Genomic DNA, 11,404 nt, shown 5'->3' with positions numbered 1-11,404 from the left:
AAAGGAACGGTCACATAAGACACATTCTTAGATAACCCGCTTGAAGTGCTAGCAAGGTATTCCATCCGAGGTTCCTTGAAGATATCTCTCCGTCGTTGTTGACTAAGTTGCACTTCTTCCCACCATCTAGCATGTGTTTTAGCATTTGCTAGCATAGCTGGTCATTGTAAACTAACATGCTGATGAACTTCAAGATTAAGCCCATCAATAAACTTACGTTTTTGCGTGGGATCATCAGGAGCGGGATTAATCTTTTGAATAATCGTCTCCATACGCTCAATGTAATGTTCAACGCTTTCAGTTGCTCCTTGGGACAAATAATCTAATTGAAGAGCCAATCTATCTTGAAAACCTTGTCGCCTAAATTTTTCGAGAAAAGCTCTTAATAAGGCAGCATAGGTTCCTTTATGTTGAGCATCTAGATTCTCATACCACCTCGATGCCTCATCTTTTAATGTTGCAGGGAAGATATGAAGCTTTTGGTCGTCATCTATTATCTCATTGGAAACACAAGTAACCTCAAATCGTTGCGAATGGGCATCGGGATCTTCCTCCCACAGTCCCCCAAATTGCGTAAAGTCAGCTAATCTGACTGGGTTTCGAGCCATCGTTTCCTTAAATAGTTTTCCTAGTCCAAAATCTGAAGTAGAGTCAGACCACACGGGTTCCTTGGATTCTCTGAATAAGGATCTTAATCCAAAGTCATATACGGCTCTTGAGTTTTGTTCTCTTTGATGGGGAATATGAAACAAAGAACGTAATCCCAAATCTGTCACTCGATCTATCCACAAGGGTTTTTTTGGTGCTTTAAATAAGTAGTTTAATCCAAAAGTAGATTCTAAATTCGAACTAAATGTAGATTTGTTACTCCCTATAGTGGCATTAGCTTCACTCTCCACGCTCTCACTTTGTGTACTCTTTACCTCAGTAGGACTATCAGTGCTTGAAACCACTCGATCCCACTGGTATGAAGTTGCTTCACTTTCCTTTGATGGTGTTTGATCAAATGATATGTTAGGCTCTAAGGATTCTGTGTTTGAGTTAGACACAGCGTCTATCCCCAAGTTCAGTAATGCATTGATCCTCTCAAGCCTTTCTAATAACCAAGCCTCCTATTCTCTAGCTCGCTGAACTCTAGCTTTGTCTTATTGTCTCCGTCTCTCTTCTGAATTCATCCATGATTACTAAACTAGCTCTTACTATCATACTCCAAAATTACGCTCATTTTATTCGAAGCTATAAAATTAGGTTTTCGCTTGTATGCGCACTTAGAAGGTTCAAAATAGTTGGCAACTCTGGGTCTATTTCCCCATATGGCAACTTTTCTTCTTGCTTTGGGATTAAGCCTAAGATTTCAACAACCTCTCTAACGTCTTTTGTGTCAAAAGTAATTTTTAGACCTCTGGATATATGTATCCAGGGCAGCACATCATCCCAGACCACTCTTCTAAAGGTTCGGTAAGAGTTGCGATAATACCAATCAAAGTGGTACAATACACTAATTGTATTTATCTCTATTGCGTCTATTAGCCCAAAGTGTGTTGCTAGTAGAACTATGGTTTGCGCACAATCGTTATAACCCCAACTCCAAGAGGATAATTGCTCTACGTCCACAATTAATTTAGGGCCAAAATATTTGCCTCCCTCTACTAATTTTGTGTCTCTCACCCAATCTAGCACTCTTCTTTGACACTCTTGGGGCAAATTAGGAAAATAGTCCCTTAGAAAAGAGACTGCGTATTCACTCATGAATAATACCTAGGATTTAAATACCCTAGGAAAATTGATCGTTCGAGCACACTTGGCTCCCGATAGATGCACCAAAAAATGACTGGGCAAAGACCAAGCCACTTTTAACTAGGTCGGCAAGCCAACTCCTAAAAGTTGTTGCACTAAACAGGTGATTTTTGCTACTAATTATACTAATTCAGTTTAGCCTTCCATAATATTTACGACGTTTGTTTGTAGTAGTCCCACCATAGATATCTAAACTCCAGTAAACATACTTAATCTCACACTTCGTTGCTTTTAAACTTTTAAAGTTAGGTCTTTATATTGGGCACTAAAACGCTAAACCTAGGATAACTACAGTTTCCCTCCATCTTTCAGGAGCGGCTCCTCATAAATTTCTCCTGCCATACTAGTGGTGGTTTATCCAAGAAGTTTTAATGTTTGACTTTAAGAAATTTGTTTCAAGGTATAGATCCCTTGGATCTATTTGAATATCCCCATTTAAATTCCTTTTTATATTTATCTTCTCCAACTGATTAAAATTAATTCTTTTTATTTATTTAAGTGATAGCAAACATTCAAAAAAATTTCTAACGTACCATAAACCCATAATTTTAATTCCTTATAATGTTTACCCTCTCTGTATTATGATTCGTCGTTGCTTTTAGTGTTTAGATAATTAATTCGTTTTGCGAGAATAACGTCCTTTCTTTCTTCTTCTTTATTAAATACCAATCAAGATAAAAACAGGTACTCTCTGCACTCTAACATAAACACATACATAGTTTATTTTAAATCCCCATATTTCCCTTTAATTTATCAGTTAGTCCTAGTGGCCTTCCACTCGTAATTCTTTCAATCATCTAGTTTCTTTAAATGTAAATAAAATGTAGATATTTAATATAGATGCTAAGACTTCATCTCATGCCATCTAATCATTAAATTATTAATTTTTATGTTGCTTTTAATTTAAACTAAATATTTTAGCTGAAATCTGACATTAGTAAAACACCATATCTTTATGCAAGCATTTCTTTAAGTAAAACATTATTAAATTGTTATTTCTTTCCTTTTCATCCTTACAAAAATTCACTAACAACTTAGAAACTATTTTTTTAGCCTTTTATTAGGAATCCATAATTTTCATTGATAAATAACACATTTTATTTAAATGAAAACTATGATTTTTCTTTAAAAATAACACTTTTTGAATTTTTAAATATATTAAATAGTCTTTAGATATTATGAAAAAATTTCAATATCATTATAAAGACATAGCCTTTAGCAAAAAAATATCATAAGTCATATTGGATCAATCAAAAGTTTTGTAAAAATTCATATATGTCAATTTTGAACCATTTTAGAGCATTTTTCACTATTTTTGATTTTTAGAAAATAATTTTTGGGTGCACATATATATAGATAATCATTCAGCACAAGAAAATAGGTTTCAAGGCATTTTCTAAAAATACTAAACTAAATATTTACTCATATTATATCATTTATTTTAGATAAATGAATTAAGACGCTTACGTGTTAAATCGAGGGTCATCGTCACGTCTTTGAAGACTGTGTCCTCGTGCAGTCCATCCAAGGGTATCCTCCAGCCAATCATCTTGATCGTGAGCTTATACTATAGTCTTTTTTTCTCCTTTGATCTCTCGCACTCTATTGCTCTTTAACTCAATGTAGACCACCCTTAAAGGGTTTAGAAGGATTAAACTCTTAATGAAGAGTTAATTTTAGCTATGGTTTTAAGTTGAAGAGGTGATGACTTATGAGGGATATGGAGACTAATTCAATATCTTTTTAATCTGCCCACCAAATCCTACGCGAGTTAGAGCGATTTGACGAGAAGAAATTCTTCTACCAGCCTATAAGCTCAGATCATGTGGTTAAATTGATGCTCCATTTTGACTATTAAAGAGAAAGCATGGCGATGAAGGTAGATATGAAGGTTTTGATGTTGTCTTTCTCCCCTGGCTTTTCCTTAATGCAGTTAAGATCTCCCTCTTCACTATCAACCTGATTTTGGTATCTTCTATCTCTTTTTTTCATGGCTCCAGGAAGGCGCCTTATTTTCCATTGGCTTTATTTCGCCTTCTTCGTCTACTCTCTATTCAATCTCGGTTTGTATGGCATTGCATGGGACTCATTGACATTCTATCTCTTCTATTCGTCGACCAGAAAATTGGCGCTCTTTCTTTCTCACGCCCCCCAAGATCACACGCTCCCTCTTTACTTCTCTTCCTTCAACAGCCTTTCTTATAGCCACCTTTGGGCATGCCCATCATGGACATACCTCTACTGAGCTTCACTCCAAACATAGGATAGTCCTTATCAAACTTCTCAAATATCCTTGCATAGGCGACCTATCCAAAGCATGCTAGCTTCATATAGAAGATCTAAATATATTGTATTAACACCACCCTTTTTCACCAATCTTCAACTACACTTATAAATGTGACTAATCATAGAATATATATATATATATATATATATATATATATATATATATATATATATATATATATATATATATATATTTGCTTTGGGCCATCTACAAAGGCAAGTATTTTCTAAATCAACCCTCTGGCGCAAAACTCCAAACCAGGATTTTCCCCTTGCCACAGACTGCAAAGACAGGTCCTCCAAAACGACAACAACGAGCACCACATCTGTAGTAAATTAATGTAAAAATTTGGCAATAAGGTGTCAATTGTATACAATTTTGCCAAAAAATTGTTGCAATATAGGTATTGTTTTTAGGTGTTGTCAAAAGGCCAAATAAGAGAGCATGAAACAAGAGAAAGTAGACCTACAAAGAGCCCAAAGAGAGTCCAAAAAGCACTCAAGAAAAAAGGAAAAGGAAAGAAAAGCAAGAGTTAAAGAGGATAGAAGAGGAATCCAAAAAAGCCGAAGAGGAGAGAGAGAAAACCTGATGAGGAAGATGAAGAGCTGAGGAGAAAGGAAGAGGAGGATATAGCTTTAGCAACATGCATGTCCATAGAGCAGCCCTCTAGGAAAGAAGAGCTGGCTGCCATGAGCCCACCAAAAATGAAGTCCCAAGTTGTACCACCCAAGTGCTAGAAGCTTTAGTAGCACCGCCAAGTACAGAGGGCAAGGGTAAAGGTCTGTTACACCCACTTCCAACCAACCTAGTACTGACCACCCCAACAACAACAACCACTCAAGGCTCTACACCTAAATTTGATTCCATCAACATCATGGCCTGGGTGCAATTTTTGGTCAATAAAGAAATGGCCTAGGAGGGAGGTGAAGGAGTTCCTGCGATAGGGATGAAGAGACCAACACTAGCAAGAAGATGTTGAGTCAAGGCAGGATCCTAAAAGATAGAGAATTGAAACATCCACAACCACTACCCCCACCACACTGCCATCGTCCAAAAACTATGGCGACTATGTTAAGGAACTTCTATTACAGCTTGAGGATCATGATGTAGTCACGCAGATACCTAGCTTGACAGTACACTTAGTGCCGAAGTCTCTACACATTAATGCATTTTAGAAAGGCACTGAGACACACGTAGTTTTGCCTATCCTAGCCTTAGGAGACATAACATGGAAAGGAATCGTAGATACCGTGGTGGGAGTGAGTGTGTTGAGACATACTATGCTCCAAGCTAGGGGAAACCCACCTGTCGAAACTGCTAGGTTCAATGTGAACTTCATTGTCGTGAAGGGAGTGGACTACGACATTCTGCTAGGAAGACCTTGGATGAGGAACACTCAATTCATTGAAGACTAGGGCAACAATCTAACGTTCCTAAGGAATCGAATGGAAGCAATAAAGGTTGAGATGGACACTTGGAAGACAACCCTTGTCAACGTGAATGCCATCTCTACAATGCTCAAGGGTGATGCACCAATAAGGAAGTCTCACGAACCTTTAACCAAATACATCCCTTATCCTGAAGATGAGTGGGATTGTATGCACGTCCTAGTGACCATCGATCTCCCATTCTCAGGTGAGGAGGAGACGTACAAACAGGTTGTAAAAACTGCGAGTGTATTCATGAATGAAAAAGCCGACCTTAGATGTGTCGTGTGTGGCATCACTCACCTCTTTGCCGATTGCCTTGGACAGAAGCCATCCACCTAGCCTGGCAAACGTGCCCTCAGTACCTTGGGGCTATTCGAAATCAAGACATTCGATAGTGAGGGCATATCCATCCCATTGCATGTCATGACCAAAGCACAAATGAAGCAAGCACGCATATCACTACCAAGGCCTAGCAATTTAGATTTAGCCTCAATAGGAAACAAGAGCCGATGAAGAAGGAAGAAAAAGACTTACGCAAAGGCCACTCTTAAGACTGAGGGTGTGACAACGCTAGTGACCGGCAAGAAGGTCACAGATGCAGAGGCAAAAACTACCCCTCCAAAGATGGCAGAGAAGGGGACTGCAAAGATAGGGGAGCATCTGCACCCTAGGCACCCACTTGAGGCAATAGCCAAAGTTTGGTCATTAACTAACGATTTCATGATTAGAAGACGCCATTCGATGGGTAAAATAGTCCCATGGTTTTTGATGTGACACTCGTGCAACAAGTTGCAGAGTCGCATGATCTTGTGATTTGATCACAAAGGAATGGCCAAATTCCTCGGAATGAGATTAGCAGATCCTTACGCAAGTTTATCTTGCAAGAGGATGAATAATCATCATGATAGAGTACCTTTCGTGGGTAAAGTGACCAAGAAATGGGGATTAGATATTTGCTTGGAAGCAAAAGACCAATCAGTAAATTGGAATAACATATTTACTGCTAATAGAACTTAAGGTATTGGTTAGGTTGGGTTAATAAGGTATGGCCCTAGCCCAAGGATATAAGGGTTAACAAACAAACCCTTGGGGATCTTGCCAAGTCACAATTGATCCCGGTTCGAGTGCTAGATGCATTCGGAGAGAAGGATTCACTCCTTAGCAGTTGGCCAAAAATAAACGACCACTGGAATTGATTGTGCTTGTAACCGTTTAGAAAGCACTGTTTGCATTGTTTGCTCAAGGAACTAAAGGATGAAAAGATATCTAAATCTTCAGGTTGAAGGCCTGAAGGGAGAGGCAGCTTTAGTTACCCCCGACTGCCTGCCTGACCCTAACCAAGGGGGTTGTTGACCACGCCGGGAACGTGGACCGAACCCGCCATGAGAGGTCTTTCCATTGAGCACTACTTGGAGCAGGAGGATGCTTGGGTGCCAAGGGGGGCTCTGGCCGTAAATCCCTTGCCTTCTGGGTCCTACACAAGAGGCTAACGTGACTCGGGATTGGATCTCGAGGCCCGCATACTAGTCTACGGGCAGAAGCTTGGAATAGTGATCACTGTGGATTATTGGATAGCCTTCAGGAAGATTATGGACAAGCCTACGGGCGGAAGTCCTTGTATTTCAAAGATAAAATGATGAAATGATAATAAAGAATTTGTTTGATATTGTTTTTCTATGTCACGTGATAAGATTACGTGAAGGAACCAGTGCTTAACGGATTAATTAAAGAAGCTGATTGTTACATGTCAAAATTAATGTGTTAGATAATTACATAACTAAAACAAACCGAGGAAAGTGCGGAGGATAGGCCATAGGTCCGTCCTACGGTTGGGTGGTCCCGGTTAGCCGGGAACTTTTCTCAAAAATCTTGAAGAACAACGGAATGATCATCATCATCAAAAAGAATAATGAGAACGATGACCTAGAGTTACGTCTTACCCGATTTACGTTGTTTTAGGGGAACGAAATGGGACTATGCCTAATGGCAGAAAGGTTGAGCTTTGCATCCCCCTCGTTTCCCATTCTCCTTGAACCAAGTGCAGCATAAATCCGATTCGGATCTGGCGTTTGTGCGTAAAGTAGTACGCTTGGGTCCGACGCTAGTTGCTATAGATAATGACCAATCAGGATAACCTTGATTCAGGTCGATCCTAAGTGGGAACGGCCAGGATACTTCCGTTACGTGGCAGATGCGGGAAGACCTAGATCGCAAATCCCGTAACATTCCATGGGAATGCCGGGTGGAGCTTTCTAGACATCCTTTCCGATGGATTGCTAAGACGTGTCTTGGATGATTCTAGTGGACACGTTACACCATGCCTCTCACAAACAACCTTCTCATCGACTATGGTTGATGCTACAACCGTATGTCAGTCTTCCACTTCAATGAGACCGCATACTATCTTGAGATCTCGTTTGCCATGTGTCCGGGATGCTGGCCCTTCTTCTATGATTGACTTTGGAGAGTCTATGTGCTCTCAGCTGTCTCCTATGCGCCAGGCTCATACTATGCACTACTCTGATGCTTATGCATTACAACCTTGCACTCATGAGTTGTACTTGCTTCATGAGAAGCATTCTTGGATTGCTCTGCTCTAATATAGAGCTGTGGGATCGCTAGTCTCCTAGATGTCATGGACTCGAGGATGCTTGATGACAAAACAAATAGTCATGCAAACAACTAAGCTAACAAAAATCAAACATATCTACAGTTTGATGACCAGGGGTTTTCAATTTTCAAAAAAATGCTTGACAATGCAAAACCCAAGACTATGCATTTTAAGGAAAAATATGCAACTTTTGGGTGTTAAAGTGCCGAATATGCATGTATGGCTCTTTGATTCTTGTACATGGGACAAAATCACTCAAAATGGTATCTTCTTTGCAGACTGTATCTCTTATATTGTGCATAAAGGGTGAGAACATGACATGGTGCGTAGATCGGTCGCTGATGCTCACGTAGTGAATCCGGGAAGGTCCCCAAGAACAATGAACTCTACCTTTTTGCACAAATTCCAATGTAAAAAGCACGAACGACAAGAGCAAGAGACCAATTGGGTTCAATCTCCCCCCATGCCTTGTGTGCCTTGTGTGAGCGCTTCACAAAGCATGTATTTTATGTATATTTCCATCTTCATGCTCAATAATAGCCCAACTTACAAAAATATGACAAGCTTTTAGCTTTTGAGTTTGCTTTTACAAAAATAGGAAATAAAGCTAATGGACGGTGCCCATAGAGTCTGGCACGCCCAACACAATGTCCCAAATAGAAATAACATATCCGTGCGCATAGGCGCATACAAAATAATAATCAATAATCGATGCTTCAATAGACATAACAAAATATAGGCGTGACGTCTATCAAAATATAATGCGTAGGTCAAATACTCGCTAGACTCCAATGCTTTCCTCCGCCACTGCTGCTATCTCTACACATCAACTGAAGCATTCACAATCGTTAGTAAAATATTACAATTAAACCGACAAAAGTGAATACCTAGCAGTCTTCAGCTACATAAATAAATCAACTGGTTAGAAATAAATCCTAACCTTAATTTATTACGAGTAGGCACTCTAAACTCATAAACATTTATTAATTTAATATGCATTTTGCAGAATCACCCGCTATGGAATCACCCATGTACACACTAAATTAATGAAACGCCCGAAAAGGACAGGCATCCCCATCAACTTCTCGCACAAAGAATCCACTTTGTGTATGAGCCCCGGTCATCAAAGTTTACGGAATCCACCATGGCACGGAATCCACCGTAAAATATGCCTCCTGGCATCATACCCCCAGGGTGGGATAGCAATTGACCTCAATTGCTATTAGCTCAATGTGGAGCTAACAGATTGGGGAAAGCATTTAAGTCTCTAGCGTGCATCCATTGTGCTTCCTCTACAGGATGGTTTTTAAATTTAACTAGATATCTAGAATACCTTTGGCCAGTTCTATTGGTCATAAAGTCAGTGTCTATGATAGCTTCTGGTTCAAGTATTTCAGTCTCTTCCTCTAATAAAGGTAGGTTTTCATAAACAGGGTGGATAGGTAGTTGGCCTCTAAATGGTCTCAATAAGCTAATGTGAAATGTATTGTGAATTTTCCAATGAGATGGTAATTCTAACTTGAATGCATTATCATTAATTTTATGAATAATTCTAAATGGTCCATAGAATCTAGGAGCTAGTTTGACAACTGGATGTCTATCTACACTTTGTAGTCTACGTTTTTCTATTCTTAGCCAAACATAATCATCAACTTTGAAATTTATAGCTTGTCTTTTCTTGTTGGCTTGTTTGGTATATGATTGTTGGGCTTAAGCAATCATATCCTTAACCTCATCAAAAATACTGTTATGCATACTGGCAATATCATCAGCACTCTGAATTCTATTAGACAAAGATGCAACAGGTGTAGATAATCTATATCCATAAATGACTTCAAACGGTGCTTTCTTTGTAGATGTGTGCGGTGTATTGTTATATGCAAACTGCAATAAATGCAAATGAGTGTCCCATGTCTGAGGTTTAGAGATAGTATATGCACGTAAAAGATCTAAAATAGTGCTATTTGTGGCTTCTATTTGTCCATTAGTTTCTGGATGAAATGCAGATGAGAAATCAATCTTTGTGCCTACATTAGCAAACAGGGTAATCCAAAAATTGTTACAAAATCTAGAATCACGATCTGAAATGATAACTTTTGGCAATCCATGATTAGTAAAAACAGTTTTCAAAAATAATTGTGCTGCTTGTGATGCTGTTAAAGTTTTCTTACATGGAATGAAATATGCTTATTTACTAAATCTATCTACAACTGTCCAAATCATATCATGGTTAGATTTAGTTTTTGGTAAACCAGTAATGAAATCCATAGAAATTTGTTCCCAAGGTTTAGATGGAATAGACAAAGGCATGAGTAATCCATACTGTTTACCATGATGTCTCTTAACTCTTTGACAAATCAAACATTCAGAAACAAAGTTAGATACATTTGCAACCATATGCGGCCAATAAAAATCTTCAGTTAACATACGTAATGTAGATATGATACCTCTATGACCTTGATATGGGGGACAATGAATTTCATTCAAAACAAAAGATCGGAATGGAATAGTAACACACAGTCTCTTTTCATAAAACATAAATCCATCATTATATGACAATGAATCAACAGGAATGAAATTATTTTGAACTAATTTATTCCAATCAAAATGAAAAGTAATATCCTGGTGATATGTATCTTTCATAGCAATCAAAGAATCAAATGATATGACAGAAATATTATGAATTGCAGGTCTTCTACTGAATGCATCAGCAACTACATTTTCTTTTCCAGGTTGGTATTGAATGATAGGATGAAAACTTTGAATGAAGGAAGCCCATTTGATATGACGGTCAGAAATTTGGGGTTGGCTAAGTAAATGTCTAATACTTTGCTGATCGATCTTTATCATGAATTCTGAACCCATTAAGTAGTGTTTCCACTGTCTTAATGCTTGTACAATTGCTAATAGTTCTTTGTCATATGTGGAATATTTCAGCTCAGAGGGTTTCAGCTTACAACTAGAATATGCTATAGGATGATTGTCTTGCATTAATACGGCTCCTATTCCTGATCCGCTAGCATCGGTCACAACTAGAAAGAATGGTCTATTAAAGTCAGGCAACTGTAGAACAGGGGCATTGGTTAATGCATGTTTCAGTAAGTCAAAGGATTTCTCTTGATTTTCGGTCCATTGATAAACAATTCCTTTCTTGAGAAGTTTTGTTAGTGGTAAAGCAAGTAATGAAAAATTACGTACAAACTTCCTATAGAAACTAGTAAGACCAAGGAATGAGCGTAACTCATGCACGTTTTTAGGAACAGGCCAATTCAATATTGC

Source organism: Lygodium microphyllum, chromosome 13, assembly GCF_053477565.2.
Source record: "Lygodium microphyllum isolate KBCC chromosome 13, Lygodium_microphyllum_v1.1.10, whole genome shotgun sequence".
Taxonomy (NCBI): domain Eukaryota; kingdom Viridiplantae; phylum Streptophyta; class Polypodiopsida; order Schizaeales; family Lygodiaceae; genus Lygodium; species Lygodium microphyllum.
This window is presented reverse-complemented; position numbering follows the sequence as displayed.